The 27,341-nt window shown below is 35.5% G+C and overlaps 1 protein-coding gene across 2 annotated transcripts in view; it reads left to right on the top strand.

The window, feature by feature from the left end:
• The window catches only part of KCTD8 (potassium channel tetramerization domain containing 8), an 89,664-nt gene that overhangs the window by 36,175 nt on the left and 26,148 nt on the right, over positions 1-27,341 (top strand). The window contains exon 2 of one of the 2 annotated variants that reach the window (XR_013774433.1): positions 17,752-17,870. The exons of the other annotated variant lie outside the window; for it this stretch is intronic. The gene's annotated coding sequence lies outside the window, so the exon portion shown is untranslated. The remainder of the gene's footprint in view (positions 1-17,751; positions 17,871-27,341) is intronic. 2 annotated transcript variants of the gene reach the window in all.

The raw sequence follows: 27,341 nt of genomic DNA, 5'->3' as shown, positions 1-27,341 counted from the left end.
CATTTTATGAAAGATAATCCATGGTCTAAGATATTTATTCTTAAAGAGAAATGGTGCTGATTGAAGTCTTGTGGTTGTAGATAAGCATCTGACCTTGAGAATGAGAAATAGTCTCCAAATTCTAAATAATGTTGCTATGTATTTCAAGTTTTAAATGGCATTAAGATGGTGAAGGACGTTAACATCATCTGCATAAGAAAAAGAATTATAACCCCTTCTGCATTTGATTGTAATTTTTTTTTTAAACTCTAGTCTTATATGTCTAGTTATGTAAATTTTATGTATATTTTTTCAGACACATGCTTCTACTTTGAAAACTAGGCACAGTGTTTGCTCCTGTCCTGTGTTTCCACTAGCATCAAGTATTTCTTTCTTCACTTAACTACCAATCAAAGATTGATTTTTATTTATTTGGCTCTAAATGCTCAGGGACAAAATGGAAAATAATTTTATCTTGCTTCAGCTAGATGAAAATCCCTGCCTTCTGGGGCAGCCCATCTTTGCTGGAAGGCTTGCCCAGACCAGTGGTTTGCACTTTATGCTTTAATGATGAATGCAGCAGCAGGTCTTGCAAGGACCATTGTAACATAATCTAACCCTAGTGTTCTTCAACATGTTGATCTTAAAACAACAAATATGCTGTACTACTTTTGATCTGAAATAATAGTAACATGCAGGGCATTTGCTCCTTTGTGAAATCCCCTTCACTGAAAACTAAACCTATGTTTAAAATACCAGCTCTGGAAATAAAAGCCAAAAGGACTTTTGAAGAATAAGCTGTATGAAGCAAATTAAGCAAGGCGTCCCCTCTCACCTCTTTTAAATGTTTAAAGGACATTTTCCTATGAAAAGTGCATACCTTGGCAACTGGATTCAGGTGAGAAGATATTAAAATGCAGAATCATAGAATGTTAAGGGGTTGGAATAAACCTTAAAGATCATCCACTCTCCTCCTTCCTTTGCAGATACAGGAAAGAAATTAACAAGTTAATTTTGGGTAGATAACTGAAAAAGTTGAAGTAGCTCTTTCTGCTATTGATTCTTGCCATGGTCATGCTTTGAGAGTGTGATGAAGATGGTGCCAGTGTTCCATCCCAGCTCTCTGGTTACCAGCAGTTCCCTTGGGATCTTGCAGTTCTCTCAGGTGTGAAGTGGCATCATGCAAACATTGGTGTGAGGGGCTGCAATTGACTGTCAGGAGCTTCTCTGAACTCTCATTTGGCACTGAGCACAGTTACTTTCACAGCTGGTTAAAATGAATAAAGGAAATAAAAATTAATGATTGAAGTTTACAGGCTTGAAATATTCCTGATATTACTATAGTAGAGTATTAACCAAGCCTCTGTGCATGAATATTTGCCCTGCTATTGAAAACTTGTTGTCTCTGAATACTTAGCTCATGAGATTGCATGCAAAAGCCCCATTTATGACTCTGATTCTTTTGTTCTTTGCACTGCTGTAACTTTACATTTGGTTTGTTTATTTCTTTGTTTGCATGTGGTGCTTAATATTGTCAGAACAATGCATTTTTTACCCAAACAGTTTCTTTGATCTTGGTGACAGATTATTCCATCACCAAAGTAATATTCAGTGCTTTATATTCCTTCTGTTTTCAGCTCCTGTTTTTGCTTTGCCTGCTGTAGCTAAAATCATAATGCTGTCAGCCTAATTATTCCACATACCTCTTTCCATTTGCTCTAATTTTTAAATTAAAACACATGGAAAATTTGCTTTTCTAGGATTTTGTGACACCTCATTTCTTGTCCTGAGAGCCAAATTCACACTGTGAATAAGCTTATCTGCCAATAGAGAATTGCCTGTCTTTCTATCTTGACTATGTTTTCTGGCTTAATTGCTGTGAGTCAGCAGTAGGAAATTAGAAACATGCTCCATAATGAACGGAAGCTGTTTGTGAATGCAGCCTTTTTCCAGTTCAGAGCCTTTGCAAGTATAAGTTGATTTTTATGCTTTATTTTATTGGGCCATACTTAGTTTCTTTCTTTTTTTTTTTTTTTTTTTTTTTTCATTTTCAGGCCTGAATAGGTTGTCATATGTGAGAGGTCAAAACTCAAAAAGAGTTGTAATCTGTAAATAATCAGCCAAATGATTTTGAAGTCTCTGAGGTTTCTAGCAATGAGTTGTAATTCTGAAAATCTGATTATTTGCATGTCCAGCTTTTCCCATGTGAAGTGTTCTTGTGCAGTTTTGGAAATGATGCCTTGTTATCCCATGTAGTCAGAGTGATCTTCCCAGACCAGCTTCCTATTCCAAAAATAATGAGTGATACATTACTTTATAGGGTGACAAACTGTTTTATTTCACAAGGATTAAATGGATGACTCAGATGTGATCCTGAAGATTTATGCACACAATAAACTTTAAGCACTGGAGTAAATTTAAGTTTGCACATAAGTCTTCCCAGGATTAAATAATAAAATTTAGGTGCTTATTGCCAAATATTTGCACTAAATAGTGTCAGAAGTGTTGTACCTAGTAAACTATTTTTAATCATATGCCACCCTTTGACTTTTTCCATGCTTAGGGCAAAGACATTGATATTACCTTGAAATCATCCTTTCTTCTTTTCTTTTTTTATACTTTACCTTTACTTGATTTTTTGGGTGTCAGAGAATCAAAGCAATTTGAATTTATTTGGTATATTTGCACTCTAATTTAAGACCTGAAAACTTTATATATTCAGAAAGATAAAATTACCAACTTTATTTAGATCAGATCAGAAGCTCACAGCAAATGTTTTTTTATCAAGTGGTTATGCTAAGCATAGAAATAGGATTTTTAAAAGAAAAGGATGAGAAAATTATGCTACATAATACTACACATAACAATAAGATGCATTTTTAAATCTTGGACATTTCATTGTAAGTAGGAGTAAAATATGTAAATGTAGAAATGCTTTTTTGGGATATTGTTTGGTAAGGAATACTTCTGTTGTATTTTTGACCTATAAGGTCAATACAAGGGTTTTGCTGGCTGCTCCCTTTGTCTGGTGGTTTCAGTCTTTTGTGTCCCAGTTTTTCCATCTGGGAAGTAGATGTGCTGATTCTGATTATTGTCAAGAAGTGTTTTGATACCTATTTATGAGATGATGTCTTTAAAAGCCACATACAGTTAGTACACTAGAACATACATGAATATATCTCCTTATAAAAAATCAAGTAATGTGACATTTTACCTATCCTAAATTCTGTAACAGTTTGCTTGATTTACCAAGAATCCTCATACCCCACTCCATTTTGGTATTCTTTCTCAAAAAATTACAACAAAACTCCTTAAAATTCAGCATTACCTTATAATTCAGAATTTAAGCTTTGTTTATTCTTATTCTTATTCTTATTCTTCTTATTATTATTACTATATTTCAAACTGTTTTGTAAGTTAGAAAGAAATAATTGACAAGTTCACTTCAGTAGGTTGAAACAAAGACAATGAACTCCTTTCAAGATTTTAAAGCCAATCTTATGATTGTGGGTTTATCTTTTGGATTTGAATGCTTGGAAATGGTATTATTTGTTTAAAAATTCTTTCTCTCCCTAGACTAGCCATTAAGTACAGTTCATCTTTGTGGACTTATGTCCCCTTTTGTTTCATAAAGGAGAGAAAACCTAAAAGTGCCGCTATTAACTAAGTCCATCTGTTAAAATATACTAGAATAGCTAAATCATTTCTGGACACTGTATGGAGAATTGAAATATTCCATGATATTTTCAATCCAAAATGGCCAAACCACCGTGGAAGAACAGTAATTATTAGGGAGTAGATGCATCTTTAGGGAGTAACTCTTCAAGTTTACTAGAACAGATGAGGAGGTATGTGTTCAGTGATGTCTCTCATTCTGTAAAATTGGCAAACTCTGTCTTAAGTTGCAACTAAGGTAGTAAAAATTTAGAGCTGCTTTTTGTTTCTGAAAAATGGTCATGTTGTTAACCTTTCCTCTTCTGTGGCTTTCAGCCTCCCCCTGCTTTTATGCAATGCAGGGAGCTGTGAGTGATGTCAGCTACCTGTCACCCACTGAAACCTAGGTGCAATTATGCTGGGTTGCTTGAAAGCAACAAGAGGCAAAATTTAGCTGCAGGCATCTTTTTCTCTTTTATGTCTCTTCCTTCTCTTTTTGCTTCTGGCTTTCCTCACTAAGGGGGAGGAGAACCTACTTGTAGTTTTGTATTTATCCAGGAGGTCTGTTGGAAAGTTCAGGCAGCCTGCCCCAAGCTAAAACAGTAAACTCTGCTGTGAAATTTTTCAATTCTTGCTAAACTGAAAGTTGGATGAAAAGCAGCTGTATTCATATGGCTTCTGAAACAAAGGGTTTCAGGAAGGCATGCATGCACATGGAAACAGAACTGGATATATAGACAGAAGAGAAGGGCATTTAGAAGAGTTCTTGGAAAGGAAATCTGCAACTTAAAAATGGCATTCCAGAAACCCTACTCAAAATCAAGGCCATTACACACAATCCTATAAAGGTGCACAGAGGAAGTCAAGTTTTCCCAAACTCCTGTGATGAGTGAAAAATGCAGAAAAAACAGCAGGTTTTGAAGTCAAAATAGGACTTTTACAAATTAATTAAAATCTATTTTAGTGTTCTGTTAATGTCACAGAATCAGCTCACTTAATTCTAGAGAAAAATGGGAAAATCAACCAAAATCTCCAACCGACACAATGCCAATCCTTCCACTTTTACCAAGGTGAATGGAACCCAGTCTCCTTCTTTTGGCAAATTTAGTGCCATATTAAGTGTTTTGTAATGACATCATAATGTGTATCCTCTTAGTCCAGCTGAGGTTCCCATAAAAGCATTTACTGTTTCACTGTTTGTCCTTCCCTGAGTCAAAATGCATCCTTTTGGTTCTACTGCTCTTAATTGGTTTCTTTGACCTTCAGATGCCTGCAAGTACCACAAATTCACCTTTTTATGGTGAACATGTAGGACACTGAGGCATTAAAGGAAAAAGCTTGTTTCATTTGCTGGGAATTAATATTAGGTTACTCATGCATGTAATAGATTGCTCTATTTTTCTTCTTCTGACTAATTATAAAGGTCTATTTTAACTTCAAAGTCTAGAGCATCTTCATAGACACTGAGTTCACATCCTTACAGGTTCAACAGTGCTGAAGGAATGGTCTCAGGATTTCCCTCTAAAAATCTTTACTAGAATGAGAGTGTATATTCAGTTCCATTTCTGGGTAGGTGAGAACCAGTCAGCAGATATCAGAGCTGAATCATGAATAAGGAACAAAACATATACTACTTTGGAAAGTTTTGCAGCCACTAAAAAGAATAAAGTTTCATCTGTTGTCCACCGATAGCAGTCCTTTGGGAATTATTTCAGAAGAAAATACTAACATAATGGACAACAAAAATACAGTGCATGTATCTAATGTATCATAAAGAAGCATCATTCCCTTCTGTAGGAAAATTATAGCTGAAGGAAATGGCTTTATTATAAAACAGTGTTAATTATAACAGTAAGTGTAGTAAGATTAAATGGAATATGAGATTTATCATTTTTATCCATGAAATGTTTGGCTTGTATTAAGGAACTCTGAAGTAAGGTTGCTGTCATTGGGATATGATTTAATAGGCATTACTGGCTGGTACTATATGTATTTTTAATTTCTTCTTAATGTGTAAGTTTTCACCCTACTGGCTGCTGCTAAACTTTGCATCTATGAATGGAACAAAAAGCTGTTCCAATCGAATGATTCATGTATAGGAAAGTGTTTGTTCCTTTTTACAATCTTTCTCTAATGCATACTTGTAATTTCAAGATCCCTGGAAATATTGCAAAGAACTTGTAACAACCCTAATTGAAAAAGGGTGATTTTTTTGGGCCTTTTTAGATAGTTGAGGCTTCTAACATAGTAAGTTAAGGATTCTCCTTAACAGAAATTCCTAATCTTACTGCAAGTTGCAGTACAGGTAAAAATTAAATTGAAAAATTAAATCTCTATTACTATAAAAAAGAGTTACCTATAAGATCATGTACTTAATTCCTCAGTCATCTCTTTTTTTAGAGTGCACTGCAAGTGTTTTTTTACAAGAAACTGCAAACAATCCTGTGTGCACATACTTTTATGTCTGTTTATTTCAGTGTTTCCACATAGATGTGGAGACAATGATGAATCAAAAAGCTGATTTTGCAGTTTCCTTCTCAATATGGCCCACAATAATTTTATTTTTCTTCACATAGTGAGTTCACTTGTCTTTTTTTGGTTGTAGTGAATTTGTAGTGTCTTGTATTCAGAATACTTTTACTCTATTGTGCAATTTCACAATTTCAGAGATAAGGAACTATTGTAGAAAAATGCACATTTCTGAGAATGGAAGAAGGGTAAAGGTGGGAGAAGTCCTACAAGAATGTTGAGGTGTTGGGAGACAGTAGATGACTTAGACACTGTTCACTGAAGGCTGCACACAGGGAACAGATAATTATCATAGTATCTACATAGTCTTGTGTTAGAATACAAAGCTTGTTCATTAACTGGGATTCCTAATCTGCAGCCCAGAGCTATGGCTGGACACTGCCACCAGCAGATGTGACACATAAGGTGTTTGTTACTGGAGCACATCTGCCATGAACTCATGTCTAGCAATCAGCATCTTCTTTTCTGCTATGAATGTCTAGTTGTCTTGTTACATCCTGAAATCCAGAAGATCAAACTGATTGATTTAAAAGTGGATAGGTCAGTCACAATATATGAAGGTTTATGTTTTCTAAACCTTAGGAGGGAACAGTAGTCATATTTGAAATTAATGGAAATTAATGGGAAATTGATGATATTTGCTTGTCATATGACACAATTTAAAAGATATATTTCATACTTACTCTGGAACCTTGCAAAAAACCAAACTACTGATAAATGAATTACAGTGCTTAGTAGTAGTATAACTGAGGCCAAAAAGTGGTCATTTTTTAGAAGATTGCATATATAATAACCTGTTATTTTATTAGTGCTAGAGTGTTGTCTTTGTAGCAGGAGCTATATCTACTTCACTGTTTACAGGATTCTCAGAACAATATGGCTTAAACCCTGGGGTTCAGAGCCAGTACTCTTCAGTGCTGTAGTGGAATATAAGCAGTTTAAGGCTGTTTTAGTGGCCATACAGGCATCATGCCTTCACAGCTGACAGCATACCAGTTTAACACCACATCTGTCCTTCTAACCTCAGGAGTGCTGAGGGCTTTCCTCTTCCTCATTAGCTGTGAATAATTTAAAGTTGCTGGCAGCTATCATAATTTAGAGGGATGAACCCCATTCCCACCAAAGCAAATTCTGGGAGAATTCATGGAGACCTTTGTAGGTGCTCTGTAAAAGCTTAACTGAGTTTCATGTATAGAATAAGAGACAAAATTTTATATTCAGTATTAGTTTCATATCATTCTCTTGTAATTATGCAAAAGCTCTTTTGTATCAAAACATTGTTAAACTTGTAATCATATGTAATAAGGTGTTGAAAACAAATCATGCTGGGAATGGAAGATCTGTATGTGAAAAAAGAGAGAATGCTTGATTGGATGGAAGAACATAGTCACAAGTTGCTTGCATGAGTAATTTTTAAGTCAGACTCCTTTATATTTTTTCTGCAAATCAGTGAATTCTGCATGAGAGCTCACAGGAGGGATTTTGAACAGAGTTCTGATGTGGCAGAAGTGGCTCAGAAGCATTTTGTACTGAGCAGTGTTGGCCTGTTGGGCAAACACACTGATGATGTGTCTGAGGCTGCCTCTCCTGAGACTCCTCAGTTTGCTTGGATCTGCCCCCCAGCATCCGTGGGCCCAGGTGGAGGATGAGTTATTATGATTTTGTGAAATGGGAAAGAGGAAATACAGAACAAAAGTAATAAGAAGAAATATAAATACAGATGGGAAATCTCCTTATCTTTTACTTTTTGCCTTCATAGCTTCCAGTCACAGTATTTGATAACCTGCTGTGACATGTACTGTAGATTGGAGAAATGTTGAGCTGCTACAAGAAAGGAGACATTCACCAAGGGACATGTAAACACCTGGGCAGAGAGAGAAGCACTCAGCTGGAAACTGTCTGCTACCATGATTGCATTTAATGGAATGTAAAACTAGTATTTCTTTATCTTGGAAAATAAAAAATAAGCCTGACTTTTAGGGACAAAGCACACACCAAATATGTCATTTAAATATCATTAGATAAAGTGTGTTAATAGCAGAATTGCACATTAGCAGGTGCAATTAAGGGAAGTTCATCTGCTTTGTATTTGAGGCCAAGACAAATAAATCAACTTCAGTTTTAATAATGGATTTGGTATTGTTAAAGAAACATTTTCCTTCATGTTTTGGTCTCCAATGTATTAGAGAATAAAGAGAATAGAAATGCAAAAACAAAACAGCTGTTCTTAACAAGCAGAAAGGAAAAGAAAAGCCAGTTGGGCAGTCCCATTCACCACTGTGTCACCATGGATTTAGTCCATGGAAGTTTTTTCCTAGTCATAGTCACATAGCAGTTACTGAGATTTAGAAACCCTTTACTAGAACTCTCCTTTAAGAATGCATTGGAGCTTTTCAGTTCATTATATTCTTCAGCTGACAATGGTGATAGGGTGATAGGGTGATATTTTTAATGGTACAGAATCAACCTGTGAAAGAACTGACAGTGGAAATCTTTCTGGCACTGCACCCTGAATACAAACACACCAAAGCAATATGGCCAGGGGTTCAGCTGAAGGAAATCACTAAAATCACTGTCTATTCTTGAAAAAGAAGTGCACAGAATATGAAAAGGCAGCATTAACCTTCTTTGTAGTTTTTAGTAAATGAGAAGTAATTAAAAGGTGATACATAGAGATCTCTGGGAAGCATGGGGAATATTTATGTGGTTAGAGATATAAGTAAAATTTAAAGAACCTCCATAAATTAAAGCTTTACTGTTGTGATTTTTGTGTCAAAATATTCATTACATATATGATTGCACAGAAAATTTCAATTTGCATCTGAAAATTTTTGGGACTTGAGAATATCTTTTAGAATGTTTGTTGTTTAAAATTCATACCAAAAGCACATTACTTGTATTTGTTGTTTACTATACAGGGAAGTGTATACAGGGGAATGTACACATCTTAAACCTTAATTTCAGGATGTATTTTGGTAGGTACCTCTTGAAAACCATTCTCTGTTTTCTGATCCTTTTTTTCATTCCTAATTCCAAGAATTATGCCAAAAATGAGGAGCAAAAACAGTCCAGACAGCCTGTTCTTTATTTTTTTCCAGCAAAAGTGTATCCAACTAAATTGTCTGAGTCATGAAAAAAATGAACACATTTGGGAAGCATACACCTGCAAATGGTTCATTATTTCCAAAGAGGCTTACCTGCATTAGCATGTCTTTTCTAATGAAAATTCAACTCTGTGGTTTCAGGCACCCAAAGTGTCCATCTGCTCTGCCCATGACAATAAAAGCACAAGGCAGCATTTTACCCTTGTCTCAGCCAGGTGTGGCTCTGTTCATTCCCAACACAGGTTGTATGGACACATTTAGTTTGTTCCTTGTATGATTCAACCTACTGTTATTCTGAAGGTCTACAGGAGATAATTTTGTAACCAGCTTATTATGCATTATTTTTTTCTCTGTAGTGCAATTTTCGTTCATTCTTCCTTAACGTTTTTCCATAGCTGACAGATGCTATGTGATTGTGAGATTAATTAATAAAAACATTGCCCTAAAATAGCATCTCAAAGTGCCTTACTCTCACTTTCCTGGTGGTATTACACTTCACTGTATTTTCTCCTTGGGTTTTAAGTCTTTCTATTCATTGTAAAAATTCATGTAACCAAATTACTTTTGGCATCTGAAGATGATACAGATGCAAGAGTCCATTCAGAAACAAACATACATTGTTGCTTTTCTTAGGAAGGTTTGAGTATTTGTGGGTTTTCACTCAAGTCCCACATGAGGAAAAAAGTTGCCCTATTACCAGTTCCAGTAAATTTTTGATGAATCTTTTGTGCAGGCAGTCCCAGAACCTCTGTCCTAAAAATGCCAAACCTGTTTTCACTGGTTGCCGCGGGAGGGTTTTTTTGTCGATCTGAGCTGTCTCATTTGCCTTGAGGGTAAATACTATGCTAATATTTAGAAGCAATGAGTTTCCCCTTATTTCAGTTAGTCAGAAACCAAGAAATTGCTTATTTCCTCATCTTCCAAATTTCCCTGTTTTAATGTACTCATAAATTTACTTTCCTTTCTGATTCCTTTACAGAGAAGCAAGTTAAAGGGGAAGGTCAGGCATATTTACACTTGAGTGTTACAAGGAACAGTATTTTAACAAACCAAGCATGCTGGTTTACTTCCCTTTTTTCTTTAGATTCCTTTGGAAAATTCCATGTCCTTTCAGTGACCTCAGAAAGGCACAGTGTGCAGATAATATGCACCTTAAGGAACATCTGCTGAAAGAGACCAGTAAATTCACTTCCTTCTGCCTTCCCAAGTATTTTTCAAGCAGTCCAGAAACTTCTCTTGGGGCAAAAATGCAGGAAGAACAAGTGCGTTATTCAGTGCTGGAGCTGCTGTTCTTCCCAGATGGGTGCACGAGAGGAGCTGGGAGGATTTATTCCCTTCTATGCAGTTAGGCACCATCTGACCCATAACTGCTTTTTGAAACATATGTGTAATGCAGATTTCTAAGCTTCCACATTTTTATTTGAAATATTCACATGTGTCTCCTGAAACATGTAAAAGCAATAAAAGTCTGCATTAAAAGAAAAGAAAAATCTAGAAGCATTAAAATGGTGTCACCATCAATGCATCTTTCCCCACAAATTTTCTGATTACTTGTAATGTTGGGCAGTCTTGGCTTCATAATGCTCACAGTTCTTAAAAAAGGAGGAATCTTTTTTAGATGTATATAAAATTACTCATGTGATAAATAATTTCTTGATGTGGCTTTCCATGTTGTCTCTCCATAGGTAATAGTCATATTTTCTGCTTCAGAAATAGGGAGAAGGTTGTAAAACTGAACAGAGGAGACCTTGCTAGATTAAAAATTGTAGAATGCACCCAGTAAGTGGTTAAGGTTTTAAAAATTATTGTAGTTTTGGGTATTTATTATTTACATAAGAACTGTAAACAGCATGACAAAGCTGTTTCTTAAGTAGACATCAGTATGATAGCATCACTATAGCTGCAAATAATTTTATCCTGTCATCCTAACTTCCTGGCATTTCACATGCTCCCAAACCTCTCCAAATAACTATTTGTCAATCCACTCAAGAAGAATAGGGAAACTTTGTCACTTTACAGAACTTTAGAAGGACTGAGAGAACATAAATTCATAAAAACTATAAAGATTGCTCTGAGGTGAGCTTTCCTAGGTGTTTGTGACAAGTATTGTCAAGGACAAAACGTGATTGTGAATAGCTATATAATTCACAGGTTCCAAAAGTAGCTTTATGTGAAGAATTACTATAGTTTGAAGGGTTTTTTTTTGTCTCTACTTTATGAGTACTTCTACCCCATTAAGAATTGAGAATAATAATTTGTGTAAACAGCATAATAATAGCTTTTTTCTATTATATATTGACAGACTAAAAGGCCATGAGCATCCAAGTAATCTCAGACATTATGGCATTGAAATCTGACTTTCCAAAATTTGGGATGTTACATAATTACACATAAATTTCTATCAGGTATGAGATATTTATTGGCAGTTTCATTTATGGAAAGAGAATAATTTCAGAGATTCTTTTGAAAGTGCTTGTCTTGTGAAGAATTTTCCAAGTAGAGAATAGAGAAGGAAATGAGTAGATTTAAATCAAGTGAATTGTAAGCAAAATCATCCCTTGCAGAGGTGATGTGTGATCATGTTTCTGAAGATTTCCTTCCTGATTAATATTGTACTTTCCATTTTTGACTTTTCTCTTGAACAAAGATTTCTGTAAGAGCCACAGTAGATATAATCCTTTGTTATTTAAATCCAAGTAGTTGTTCCTTGAACAGATTCTGAATTTTCTACAAGTCCAGGTCTCTGAAGTGTCATAAAATAGTAATTTTTGTAGCTCTGCTGTTGGGTTGCTTCCTGTCCCAGAAGACTATGCTATGACTTGAATGTTTTTTCCATTTTTATTTTTAGATCAATAAGACAGTCAGAACAGTGGTTTATAATTGATGCTTATGTCCTGAACACTTCACTCTATTCAAATTGAGGAACTGATATTTTAATATTTAAGAAAAACCTCCAACAAACTGATTGATCAAAATTCCAGAACTAATGTTTAAATATAACTACACCAAAAATACCAGTACTGTAAACAAATACTTCTAAATGCCTGTCATGTTAATTTCAAAACGGAGGTCAAACTTAAAATGTAACTGAATTTACATCTTTTGGCTATGTATTAATTTTTAAATTAAATTATATGACTTCTTCTATTATTGTAATGTTATTTCCTAAGCATTATTTTAATGAAAAAAATGTTTAAACCTATATATTACTGTTTAAATATTATAATACTTTTCCTATACATATGAGATTAATGTTCTTTTAAACTCTCATTTATGTTGCCAGATCTGTAATATAGTTCAGGCATGACATTTTACTCATTTGACAGAACATTTATTTTTCATTGAAGTGTTATTCATAAGCAAATTGACTAAATCCTTTATTGACCTTCCTTTTAAATTTATTTTTGAGATTTCAGAAGCTTTAAATAGTTGCAGCTCATTCTTACATTTCAAGGTCAGATATATCTGACTTTTATTCTGTTTCACATTGCTTTTGATTCTTTGATTCAAAGAGTCCTTTATAGTGAAATACTGCTTTAACTTTTACATCCCATCAATCAAAGGTAATATCTGCAAACTATATTGATAAGAGAGCAGAGGCCATCCCACAAAATTCATGTTCATATTGTCTTTATGTTATGCTCCAGTGCAATGTTTCTGTATTCTGCTTATTCAGAATGAAGTGGGGTTTGAAATACCTGTGTCCTGAGATAATCTGACATCCAGAAACTGCTTAATCATATCTTACATTCCTGAGACAGTCCAACATCAGATTACTGATATTAATTTTTCAAATTACTACCCATAGTATAATTCCTTGATTTTTTTTTAGAGGATGATGAATTCTGACAGACAGTATTTTGATGAATTTTCATTTGACAACTATGATTTACTGCGTAACAGTAAATCCCATTTTCCAAAATATTCCATTTCCTCTGTAGCTTTTGACAAAAATCAAGTAATACAATTTTGTGTATTTGCTCTTCTACTTTTCCTTGTTAGCAGTGAAAAAGTGGATAATACAGAGTGAATAAAAGGAATTGGGATCAACAAATCAGGCACTAATTTCACGGCAGTTACCACTTCTGCTGTTGTCTGTTGCACTAATTTTGAGTGAATCTGATGAGCCTTTATTTTAGCCAGTAACTCCTTGTAGTTGTTAGCATTAGTTCAGTTCTCATTCTGCATTACAATTTTGTTCCACACAGAGAACAAAATTTTGGTTCCAGGTTAGGAAAAAAGTCTTTTCAAACTCCTCTGACTTTGTATCTATAACCATGCTTTCAATGCATTCTAAAAGGATAATCACATCATTATTGTTCTTGTCTTTTGATGAAATACTAAAACAGTAACTCTTCTCCCCATGGCTGCTTGTTCTTCCTCAGGCATGCTCGAGCTGTCACAGCTATGGGTTGCTGAGAAAGGGAAGCAGAAAGCCAGTCTGCTGCTGGGTGTTGAACTTAAAATCCAGCAGATAAAGTCTTCTAGGATGCTAACATGAAACAAAATCCAATTCAGTATTTAGTTCAGTCTGGTTCAGTTTTGTGCATGACAAGAAGGTCTTGCTTTGGTCTTGGGTCTCAATTCAGAATAGTGATCTTAAGAGTATTGAGTAGCCAGAGAGAATTTTAGGGATGAAGCTTTGGGTGGAAGCACTTCCACTGTGCTCAAGTCCCATTCTAGATGTTCACTTTAATGGGATAGAAAAATTGCTGAAGCCAGTCCAGCTTGGTCATTATGCATGGATAAGCACACTTTAAAGCATTCTATTTGCAGGTGACAAACAAGCATGACCAATTGACAGCTCACTGGAAACAGGGAAATGGCAAACAGCAGATCCAGGTGTATTAGGAATTTCTGAGAATGGTCATTGGGATTGTCCTTCAAGCCCTCCACATCTGATGCTTTCTAGAATATGGAGCAGCAGTGTCCTCAGGTGTGTTCCTGAATATCCTGAAGGTGTACCTTGGTATTGCTATTTCTGCAGGTGAGGTTGGATCTCTCCTAACTGCTTGCAGAAGATAACTTGCTGTGGTAAATGAAGTTTGTCTAGATAGTGGCCATTTGTGATGGTAGCCCAAATGAATCTGATTTTAGGCTGACTTCTCAACATGCCCTTACCAAACCTGTCTGCTCCTAGAGGTTCTTGACTCAAGTATCCATTTAGCTACACACCACATCAGGAGTGGGAAAGGGTTAAAAGCCATCTCAGTTCACATGTAACCTTAGTTCAACAGTGGCATTTTTGGAACCTAACCATTGCAGACACAGGATTAAAGATTACTCAGGGGAAAGCCTTGGAATTGTTATAAAACAGATACTGCAAATCATCTGCTTTGTTTTAAGAGCAGAGTTGCCGATTTTTTTTAATTCTTTGAAATTCAGCCTGATGGTTCCTGGAATTACTTGCAAATGAATTCCACTGTGGTTTAGTATCATCAGTGGGAAGAGGAGTGTGAAGCTGAGCAAATCTCTTGCCATCTGGAATGTAACCCAAGCACCTGATAGTTCCATTCTGAGTCCCCTCAGGAAGCTTACAATTATATAAAATGTTTAATCAAAGCTGTTATGCCAAGTATAACTGCAAAGCTGACATCAACATAGGAAAAGAAAAGTTAAATGTCTCCATATGAGCTGTTCTTTTCACTAGAATTTTTAAAAGACAGGAAGAAAAGATAATGCCAACTTTGCTTCCTTTTTTTGTGAGTTACCAAAACCACTCTTCTAGTAAACAGTGTCCTTTGGCTCTAGAATGTTATTGTCACTTTTTTAAATTACAGAATTAATGCCCATAGATATATGGCTTTGTGTCATTAAAATGGAATGTTTTTTCTGTTGCTTAATTTCTCTAACAGTTAATCAGGCAAAGATGCCTTAAACCCATGTAGCTTAATGTGCACATTTTTATTTTTTATTTCAGTTCTTTGACAGAAAAGACTGATGCATTAGAAGTGGTGATTAGAAAAATGAACACATCTGATGAGCAATCTTCATGTAATCTATATTTTGATGGAGAAATGATACTAGAATATTAGAAATACTGTACCAGTTTTGGGAGATGAGAAAAAAAAATCCCATTTGTTAAAAATGTTCTATGTAAAACATAATTTAAAAGTATTTGTTAAAATATTTTTTTTAATTTATGTCTATGTAAGGTGAATTTGTATTTATAGCACTGTTGGAATGTAGGCCTTGGGAACAACATTTTTTCATAAGAGCAAGTGATATTTTTGATAAATTTAGTTGGAAAATTATTTGCATAAACAGCTTTTCACTAAAGCTCAGTTTAAAAATTACTTACTGAAAAGAATAAACAAAAAAATATTTTTGATCTTCACTATTTTTTAAGGAAAAAAAAACAACTGTAGATTTCCAAAGCAAAATATAAATTAGTGCAGAAAAATACTAGCATGAGAAGTGATCTCGTGGATTATTGTTCTTTATGAAATAGAATTTTATGAAGCATTTAACTTCACAACATATTAGTTACTTCCAATAATTTAAAAATTACTAACTCTTAACTGAAAACGCTTCAAGAAAAATCAGAGTCTTTTAAATACTTGCTAAAATATAGAGTATTTTTTCTGCATTTTCCTGATTTTTTTGCAATGTATGTCACAAAATCCTATGGTGTTGGAAGATTTGATCCTCCAGAGCAAGACTAAAAATGTTGGAAAGCTTTTATGTCCAATATTGTAGACAAATTTCAGCTGACCTTTTCAAAGAATTTATTATTCTATAGCTGTTTAAATAATTGCCTTTATGCAAATTTAAAATAGTGATAAATATGCCATCAAATGGTGGCATTATCAGCTGAGGCTTCGCCTGCTATATTATAACAAATAATTGTTAAAATATGGATATGGGAAATTCCAATTCAGGATAATGAAGCTTCTCTACTACTTTTTTTGCATTGTAACACACTTTGGCATTGTCAATTATTTTAAAGATGTGAGAAAGAAATACAGATTTCATGTTCTCAAAGTCACAGAGGAAACCACAGATTCCTTAAAGCTAAAGCTTTATTGTGCTAATGAAGTTAATAGACCATTTTGACTCTTTGAAGAATACCAGGACATGCTTAAAGGTCCTAGTAGAGATAAATTCACGATCCCAAAGGTCCCACAGATAAGGAGCAAGTTCAAATACCTCTGTATCTCTGACACTTCCACAGATTCAGCTCCTTTTGTTGCCTCAAGGCATCCAGCTTGGCCTTTGTGCAGTGCTCGCTGGATGTTGCAGGTTTTGGTGCCAAGGTCATGGAGTTCAGCCTGCAGCCTGAAGCAGGACAGCCACCAGCCTCACAGGAGGTCAGCCAGCTCTGTAGAGCTGAGCTTTGAGAGCTGCAAAGGAAAGGGTTTCACAGCCTCTCTGAGCAGTGTGACAGCTTCTCCCATTGTCCAGCCTGAACCTCCCAGGGTGTTGCTGCAAATTACATCATATTATTCCATTATCTGTCTCTATGGGAAGAGTTTTGTTCCATCACACGAGTACCTACCCATCAACTAGCTGTGGGGTCAGTCAATCCATTCTCCTTTACAGGTGTTGGACAGGATGGCAGGTATTGCTAAAATCCTTGCTCTCCACTAACTAGCAGTGAAGGCATAGCACCAGGACTGACTTTTATAATTCCTTGAAGGAAGGCAAAGAAAGAATCCATACAGAATCAGGAGCGAGTCTGTTTTGTGGAATGTCCTTTTTTGTGTGTCAGGAAACCTTCACTTATCTTGAGCAGTGAGGAAATCATCACCTTTATCAATGGGCAGTTTGGTTCAAGGGGGAAGGAGCTTGGCTAGATCCCCACCATGTGGGGGATGAAGTGTACCAACTCAGCAAATTCTGAACAGGACATTGACATGAAATTGTCTAAGCCTTTACCAGCTCCCTGGGAAATTACACTGGCCTAATTAGAGGTATAGCAGATCTTGATCTTCAGGTACCACCATGTCTTTCTACCTACTCCCATTTCTTTGATCAGGAAGCTGAAATTTCTGTTAAGCTAGTCTAATAGCAGGCTTATCCTGCTCCTTTGAGGGTTACTTTTATTTCAGTCAGTGTCAACTCTGAAGACAAACCAACAACTTTCAGAGCAGCTGGAGAAGGTATATTAGGTACACCTATACTAAAAAGGAAGAAGGCTGCATTAACAGACTTTAAAAGAAACACAGTGAAGGTATGTTAGCACTTACCTGTCATGAAGCTATATTTGAGAGGTACCAATATTAATAGAAGTTTTGAGCTGCCAAGAATTTGAAACATTAAGTTAGATAATTAGAAGAAAAAGAACAAAACAAAAAATGTGTGTATGTGTTTCAAGTGTGAAAGCTTCTGCAGGAATAGTGAAAAATCTCAAAAAACTTGAGTGGTTCTCTGTGTCATTTTTTAAAATGTAAAGCACCTGATTGCCTTGCCAGAAAATATCTATTAAATGATGCAGAAAATAAATGCCATTATTTCTCCCTTTCCTATCTCTATTCCTTTTCAGAAAGTCTCCAAAGACTTGTGAAGTGACCACTCATCTTAATGAGATACTTCCAGGTGATAAGAATATTTCAGGGATGTGGATACCAGTAGAAACCTGGGATGTCTCATGGCTTCATTTCAGTGGGTCTTCTCATTTTCCCTACTTTAGTTTCATCTCTTTTGAAGTTTGCTGGTAATTAGAGCATAAAACTTTATATTTAGATAAACAATTAGGCAACATTGCATTATTTCTTCTGCTGTTTTAATGTTTTATAAGACTGCTGAGTGTATGTACATGCATTGGAGACAGGAAAAAGAATTTTATTTATTTACCATTTAAAAGTCAAATTAAACACCTGAGGCAATGTTCCTCAGTATTGCACAAAAAATCTTGAAGAAATTAGTGGGAAAATCAGTATTTAAGCTATGCCATTTTCGCTTTCATGGTATCTTTATACAGCATCTTGTTGCTGACATTTACACAAGACCATGTGAGCTGTGATAAGAGGCTCTAAATGTTTTCATTAGTAAGAAAACTTCAATCCCTAAAAGCACCTCAACTTACAACTGAAGTTTGTTTGCAGGCTGCCCCATCTTCTTTGCTGTTTTCATGCTTCAAGTTTCTGTCTTTCCATTCCTTTTTACTAGGCTGTTAATAACTATTTCCTCCTAATAGGTAATTATGTTTTATTTTTAAAATACTAGAAATAGGCCATCACTAAAGTGATTTTACACCTGTCTCTAACTACTTTCATTTGCAGTGCCCTTTCTTTTAACTATGATTTTAATCCTTCTCATTTAGCTCTACCACCTGCAGTTGATTCCTTGAATTCCATTCAATTTACTTCATAGCCTTATCATATTCCTTGACAGTTCTTTGTATAGAACATGCTGTCATTTAAATTATGAATGATTCTATTGCTTCTTTGTAGCACTTTTCTGAGTTTTACAGGGTACATCTTCAGGTAAAATAAGTTTGACCTTGTTTCAAGTGATCAAAGAGCAAGCAAGACTTTAACAGGAATTAACATCAGCTTCATCCCTGATGCTGCCAACAGCAAGGTTACACTGTCTGGATTGTTCCTTACAAAGGTCAAAGAAGTCAGTTTCTGAGTCCAATATTGAAATCTATTTTCCAAAGAGCTGTGGTGATTTTAGCAATTATAAGGAATTATTTGTTTATGTATATATGTTTAAGGAAATAATATCAAATAAACTAAACATCTCTGCCAGGGGTTCATTCTCACATAATCCTGCCAGTTGATGGTAGGAGTTGAATCAGCTTTTCTAGGCATGCTGGATTCAGTCCTGCAAAGACACATACCTGAGGTCATAGGATCAGTTGGGGTTTTTAAGCCTTTAAACCCTCTCATTATCTGGAATGGTCATGTACCTATTTGATTCATATTTAGCACACCACAGCCTGTTGTTTCAAGAGATGCAAGGACTTGATAGAGCAGTTGTAACTACTTTATTTAGTTAATATAGTAGGATACAGAAAATAGTTGTCCTCTTCTATCTTTTGCCTCCATCCACTGTGTACATTTCTTAGGGAAAATCCCAAATTTTCAAGAATGCATCTTGCCTTGCCTTCATGAAATATTTCTCAATTTTAATATGATGCCACCAAATGGAAGAGGTTAAAAAGAAGTTATATAGGAAATCTTACCAAAAATGAAATGCAGATTTAACAAAAGCTATCAGAAGTAGAGCTTTTTTAATACAGTGAAGTAGTGTTAACCTCATACTGAAGAGAAAATGTTTTAAGTAAAGTAGTCTCCCACTTTAGCCTACAAATATGTGAAAATGCATTACAACCTACACCGAACACTGCATAAAGAAAGAACATCAGAAGTAGTTAACACATTAAAAATATAACTCTTTAGGCCAAAAACTTCTAAAAACCCTGGGGGTTTTTCCATTTTAACGATTAAGAGATTTTTCATTGCATGAAAGAATTCCTTTTTCAGGCCATCTGCCTCTATTGCTTTTTTGGGTTTGATTTGGCATCTAGACTAGTATCTCTGCTCCTGTAATTAGGATTTTAAAATTTATATGTCTCCTGCTTCCAGTAATTAAAGATAGAATTTTTCTGAAAATGTTACTATTTTTTCAGAGGTGCTCATAAATCTTAAAAAATTAAGAGAAAAATACTTTATGAGAAAATTACTTTAGTAAAATAAAAAATATGGAGACTTTAGGGTTAACACCTTGGTCTCCATCTATAGCTTTTGCTGCTGTTCAGTTGGGACTTCCAATCTTCTATGAAGAAATACTCACATACTGCTCTGACAGGAAAATCTTTACCACTATTTTGGTATTGAAAATTGTAGAGGTGCTGATTTTCAGAAGCTGTTCAGAGGCAGGTGATTTTGACTCAGGTACTTGAGTAGAAGCTTGAGGTCCCTGCAAGATGCATCAAAGAGCTCTGATCTGCAGCTGATCCCTGTGCCAGGGGAATTTCCCCTCTGAGCCCAGAGGTGGTGGATTTCAGGTGATGCAGGTGAAACCAGCCCAAGTTCTGAGCAAGCTCTGATCCAAACATTGCTCAGTTTGGTGTTGCTGTGTGTGCTGAGCCTGCTTTAGCAGGAATGCACACTCTATTTGGGACACCTGCCCCTCTCATGCCACAGTTTCCTCCTGGTTTTGTCTCAAAATACAGGTGACAAGTGCTCTGTGTGTGTGTTTGTGTGCATGCACAACTGTGCATCAGTAGGAAATTTCCCAGTCTATCATTAGTGGTTCTTGATCTCTTACAGGGAGGCTTCACATGAGAAAATTGGCAAAGTCATGTAGTGCATTGAAAATCAACGTCTAATGGGGCATTTATATATTTAGCAAGTTTACAGGGCTTTGTCTTTGCTGGAGGCCTGCAGATACCAATATTTGTGGTCTTTTTTTGCCTTCTTTACAGGAAATTAACTCCAGAATCATCCATTCAAGAGTTATGGATATAATCCTGTCTAAGTTTCACTTACTGCCTGTTTTATTTTAATGGTTTGAGACTTTTGTTTGATTTTTTTATTCTCTCTCTTCAGGAAATTCTTTCCTTGTGTGTATATATTGTTCCTTTAAAATGCTTTTCCTCCAATGCTACAGCAGAGGATGTGAAATATTTTTCATCCCACTTGCAGTAAAAATACTTCTCAGACAGAATTCACAGAGTCACCAGTTCTAAGAAAATCATGCACTCTGTTAATCTTCCTCCTTAGAATAAAGTTGCTAAAAATTGCCCTATTATTATTTAGTGAGAGATTAAAAGGGCTGCTATCAATTGAATGCTATGATTACAGTACCTATAAACATCAGGGCTTTTGACTATAAATAAAAAGTGGCAAAACTTTTTGAAGTTTGGCACTTAATTACTTTATATCTTCTTTAAAGATAATTATGATAATAATGTATAGAAAGAAATAGAACACATTTCTTGAGCTGGTAAAGTGACATAACTGCTTGATTATGTGAATATTGGCTTGGAGTTCAATTTTTAAAAAAAAATTTGAATATTTATTGACTGCATTCCATAAGGGGAGATAGCAGCAGTAAGCATTCACAAAGACTCTGACTTAGGAGAGAAAATGTGTTGGTGACCTGAAAGGTTGTTCTGTGTTTGGGGTTGAGTTACAGAGGTATCAGGAAAACAAAGTTGAGAGAGACCCTGGAAACATTGTTTCAGAGCTGTCTACCAAGTACTTGATCATTTGGGCTGCAATTATAGATAATAATTTCCTTATTTAGAATATTATTTAGAAAAAATAATCGGTTTGCCATTTGCTCCTCAAAACATGCCCATACAATCTAGAACTAATGATTTTTTTTCAAACTACAGTTGATTGTGCTGCCTGATCTGAGAGGATGCTTCCTTACAGCTTGAATAGTAAGGATCAATTTCAGTAGTTCTGAGTTGGAGTGGACAAATAGCTATTCTTCCTGAATGAATTCTCAAGTGAAAGACAGCCTAAAGCATTAATGAAAGTGAATTATTAATCTTTTATGGTTTTTATTTCCTTATGATAATTTAAATATTCTTTGTTGATCAATTTTCATCCCTAAAGTGTAAATCAGTTTTGAATTACTGTGTTTTGATAAGAACATAAAACTTTATGTACCATCCTACCAAACATTGCTTCTTGAGAGTTAAATCTCTCTGACAGCTCTTTTACTTCTGACTGCAATGCAAGTTGGAATTTACTTCAGAAAGTGTCATTTCAGAGACTTCAACCTAGCTGCTCCTTCATTTGTCAGCACTCAGAAGTCAATAGTTGTCTCTTCTACACCAGAAAGAAGAGCAGGAGGAAATTCAGGATAAATTAATATTTTTTTTTCCTGCCTCTCAAACTGAAGATGTTGAGATGATGCTGCAAGATTTATATTTCTCTTCTTTATATCTGCTCTAGTAAACTTAACACCTTCAGTGCCTACTTCCAGGAATAAGATTTATTTATTTTGCAGCCTTTGCTGTTGCTTGCCCTGGCTGCAAGACAGGGTTTGTAGCTGTGAGGTTCACAGCATTGTTCAAGGAACACTTTGGTCTCAGCTCTAAACGTAGTTAAATGTCTAGTGGAACAGGAGCTTGGTAGCTGTAAGTTAACTATGCTAAAATGTGCTTCTATACTACAGTACAGTCACCACTGACTTTGGTATTCATCTCTAAAGTGCCTTTCCCACAGCCTTGCAGTGTTTAGCATCACCTGTATGTTAGGCAGAGTTGCTGGGGTCAGCCTGACAGCTCAGTCTGTAGATCACTTTTGGTATTGGGTTACATCAGGTAGAAAAGGTGGGGAGTTTTTTGTTTGTTGGTCTTTTTGTTGTTGTTCACATGGATGTATATTTGCAAATATAAAGAAATGTGTTCTCCTGTCCTGAAGAGATTGTTCCATGACTGGAGCTCATGGGATTCAAAGAACAGGGAATTTAGAATTTGAAGCTATGTGCAGAAAATTCCAACTCTCTTTTAGATACACCATTAATAAGCTGATTTTGAAGAAGGCAAAATACCTTTTACTCTCACTTGTAGTCCCTCTTCAGGAAGAGATTCAGTAGTAGTTTTCCCATTTCCCATTTTCCCATGTTCTTATTTCCTGACAGCTTATTTGCTGAGAGTGAGCTCTGGCAACCTGTAGAATAGTGGGGAGAACTGGAATAAAGCATTTTGGTGACTCCAAAAAGCATAAGATTATTGAGCTTAATTTCCCCATCACTGCTGTGTTTTAGAAGGTGGCTGATGTTCTCTGACTCTTCATTAATAAATCCTGTTGTGTCCTTGTGTTATCAAGGAAGAGCATATGGACAAGCATATTTCTTTTTCTTCAGAGGCTGATAAAGCTTCTCTGTTGGAATGACATGGTTGTTAGGTGAGGAAAAGGTTGTATTTCACACAATCTCATCAAATAGGCTGAAAATACTTCTGCATCTAAATGGAAACAGAAAACATATGCTTGACACTGCTGATTACTGGCACAATAGTGGCAGGAATGAAATAGATAAGTATGTATAAGTGAGATCATTTGAAAAGACTTTTTAATTGCTTTGTTTTATATAAAAGTGAAATAATTATATCCAGAATATGCCTTTAGGATATATTTGTGCTTTTCATGCTACTCAGTTCAGCTGTTATAATAAAGGACTTAGCATTTTTGTCTTTCAGTACAGTTAAGTTTTATTATTTTGCTATTTCCAGCATCCAGAATATAACCGTAGTAACTAAAATTCCTGAGGAGGAGACCAAATTATTATTATTACTAGACACTAGATTTTTTTTTCACAGATCATATTCACTATAAAATTCAGTAATTTAAGCTCACCAGGATTTATTCTATAAATTTCTATTATCAGACAGTTTATCAGTCCCTTAGAGAAGATTTAGTTGTTGCTATTATTAAATATTATTTTTTTCTTGGTTTTTGCTGTCAGGAATGGAGATTTCTTACTTCTTCTACTTAGCAGCTTTTAAGCAAAAACTGTTGCTTTCTTTCCCACAGTTAACCACAGTGGGAATTTTTTGCCTCCATGCATTAACCAGGATGTGCTAACCAGACTTCACATCTGCTAGACCTGGAGTTACTGCCTTCCTGATGAAAATTTATCCTGTCTGTGCTTATCTCAAGTTCCTGCTGTCACAGCTTATCTTATGGCATGTTTCTCTTGTGGCCTTGGCAGTGTTTTGAGTCAGGCAACTGTGATCTTTAAGTACTTACAACCTTGTATATAGAACTTTGAAATCAGTGTCTGCAGCTTGATTCTTGTCATCCAGACTAAAAAAACTCCTTCAGGTTTCCTGTGCCTTAAAATTAAGAAAAAATATATTTTTAAGCTTTAAAATATTCTGAACTTCAGAAAGTACTAACCTTCAGATTCCTTAGTTTCTTATAGAAGAACCACTACTGGCAAATTGATGTCTCATATCTACAGAACTCAAATCAGTATTCAGCCACAAATCATCAACTTTATTCCATGCATGGTTAGTATCAATTTCTCATCATGGATTTTTTTCTGGATGCTGATACCAGTTAGATAGAAAAAAATGAATGAATATGCATCCCAAAGGAAAAGCACTTTTCTTCTGAACACTTAAAGGTGTTAAATTTAGCTTCATTATAATGTACTATTATTATCTGGATGAACAGTCAATGAATAAAAGAAATGAGCTGCTATGTGTAACATGCAAAATATTTCCAATAGGCACTGAATTCAGAGTCACTTATTTTCCATTTTCTAAATAGATGTTTATTTCCCATGTTCCTGTGTTGGTAAATAAATCACTTTTCTTCACAGTGTGGTAGTAATGCCATATAGGCTGTGATGCAGTGACACATGGTATGACAGACAGCAAAAAAAGATACCTAAACCATAGATACTTTGAATTCTTTTCTGAAGAACAAATTTCTGATGAAACAGAAATGTAGGGATAGGAAAATACATAATCTTCCTCATCTTTGTATTTATCAGGCATGGCTGTTATAAATGGTTTAGTATTTTAATAGAAATGACAATTTGAAAGAAGTTTTTCTTCTTTATAACTATAAGTAATTAGAAGTATTAAGGCATTTTAATTTTTTATCTGAAGGAAAACACAGGGAGTATACTAATAGAAGTACAGAAAACTTTGAAGTAGACACAATAACTCTGACCCTATATATATATACATATAGACACATATATACATATATGTGTATATATATACATATATATATACAACTTCATAGCTGTAAAGGTCTTGAGGTAAAAAAATGTAATAACCTATTACAACACTCCTGTATCTTCTACCCCTTCCCGTGTTCTCTACTGGAAAAGGAGTAACCTTACCTGCTTCTCCCTGGTCTTCCCAAAAGTAACATGCATTAATTGTAAAGTTTGATGAATTTCCAGCAGCCCAACAAATGGTAAGAACTGCTGTTTTGGTGGCCCACTATGTTGTGTGTGTCCATGAGAAAGTGGACAGTAGAGCTCTCATTTCTTTCCTGTCCAAGCTCTTGCACTAACTCCAGCTCTGTGTGCATCTTCTGACTGGAAATGCAAAGGCTCAGAGTCTGTGCACCTGCTGCCTGCCAGAGTGGCCCTGGTGCTGACTGCAGCCTCTGTGTGCCAGTGGCTTTCTCTGTAAGCCAAGGGAATCCTCCTCACTGGGATTCAGGAGAGCAGGCTGGACACGGGCAGGGTGTACCCACCCTCCTCTCACAACTCTAAAGCTCTTCCTTGAGTCATTACTGGCTTTTCACATGGTTCTCTCTAGAAGGATCCTGTGCAAAACTCTTGATAGAGAAAATGTATCACCGAGTTATTATCAATTTTGGGAAATTGTTTTTATGATACTTTTAGATGATTCCAAATCTATGTAAGAAAAGTAGTGCCCCCATGTACATTTATTGCTTAGTTCAGAGAATCTAAAATTTCTTGCCACAGTGATTCAGAATTTTGGCAACATGGGTAAAAGTAGTATAATATGATTTCAGTCATCTTGTTTGAAATTAATTAAATCAAACTGCAACACTAATGAAAGAGAAAGAATTGGAATAATATCTATTAATGACTTCATCTTCACACTTCCTTATTAAGCATTGTTTCACAGTCCCCAGTGAACCACCCATTGTCTCCTGTAATATCAGGAGATTCAAAGGTGTTCGTTTGAAAAAAGAGAGCAGCAAACTTCTTCCATGCCTGAATGCCCAGGATACTTCCTGAGCACTGCTCAGCTGCACAGCCCTGTGAGACACATCTGGAGTGCTGTGTTTTGTGGTGGGCTCCCCAATACTAGAAAAACATGGACATACTGGAGGCACAAAAACTGTTAAAGGCTTAGAGCATGTGTTACATGGGAGGTCTCAGAGAGAGCTGGGACTCTTTAGTCAGGAAAATAAAAAACTCAGGAGGGAACTCATCAATGTGTATAAATATCTTTGGAAAAAGTAAAGAAGATGAAACCAGATCCTTTCAAGTGGTGCCCAGTGACAGGATAAGGGCACTGAGCACAATTGGGATAGAAGGAATTCTATTCAAACACACAAAGTACCCTGTTTATTGTGGGAGTGGTTGAACACTGAAATAGGTTGCCCTGGGAGGTTGTGGAGTTTCCATCCTGGGAAATACTCAAAACTTGACTGGGCATGGTCCCAGGCAACCTGCTGGGGTTGATCTTGGTTTGAGTGGGAGTTTGGATTGGGTGATCCATTCTAATCTCATCAGTCCTGTATGTTTACTTCAGTCTTGCCAAGAATTATGAAGGTAAACTCCAGGGTTAGCCAGATAGCTCTGGGTCATACAGACACACTAAACAAAATTTAAATGTGAAATTGTCCCTTAAATAACCAATTTCCACTAGACATGATTTGTGATAATTAATTTTTTTTTTAAATTAATGTAGAGGATGGTTTGCAAGAATCAAATTATACTTAATTCTTGTTCTGTAGCATTGTCAAGAAAATTTCAATGCAAGATTGTTGCAGGAAACAGACTGATTTGGGTGAGAGTTTGATGTCCTTTTCTCAAAGTTTATAAAGCAAATTATTTTTTTTACAAAATGTGACAGTATTAATAGGCTTTAATAAAACACAAAAACACATCAGCAAACCTAGGTTACTGTACATAATTTTAAACTGAGTAAATATCAAGCAGTCTCTCACAGCAAGGTCAACTCTTCTGAACTGGAATTAGCTAATCAAGCAAATTTTTAAGTTATTACCAAAAATATTCTATCTTTGTATATATTCTACAAGAGTCTAAGGATGTGGCTGCATGTCTGGGTTGCAGATACTAAGTTAATGCATTTGAGAGTTGCACTAAAGAAATTTGAGCAATGAGTGCTTTATTACTGCCTGAAGGCTATGATCTAACATCTAAATTGCATTCTAAAAGGTAATAATAAAAAAAATCCAACTAATAAATTTACATGGAGATTTAAACCTTTCTCAAATATTTATCCTATAAGGAAACTCCACCAATTTTACCAGGAAATTTATTGAAAAACAGACATTTAGCAGACATTATTTATCAGAAAAAGCCAGGGCAAGACTCGAATCTTCCAAAACCTGCACAATACAGAATAACTCATTGAGCAAATAACTTGCAGTGGGCACTCATTGGCTGTTATCATAGTAATAGTGCATTTAAACCCAG

This window comes from Erithacus rubecula (assembly GCF_903797595.1).
Source record: "Erithacus rubecula genome assembly, chromosome: 5".
Classification (NCBI taxonomy): Eukaryota; Metazoa; Chordata; class Aves; order Passeriformes; family Muscicapidae; genus Erithacus; species Erithacus rubecula.
Note: the sequence above shows the minus strand (reverse complement) of the source record. Positions and strands in the feature narration are given on the sequence as shown.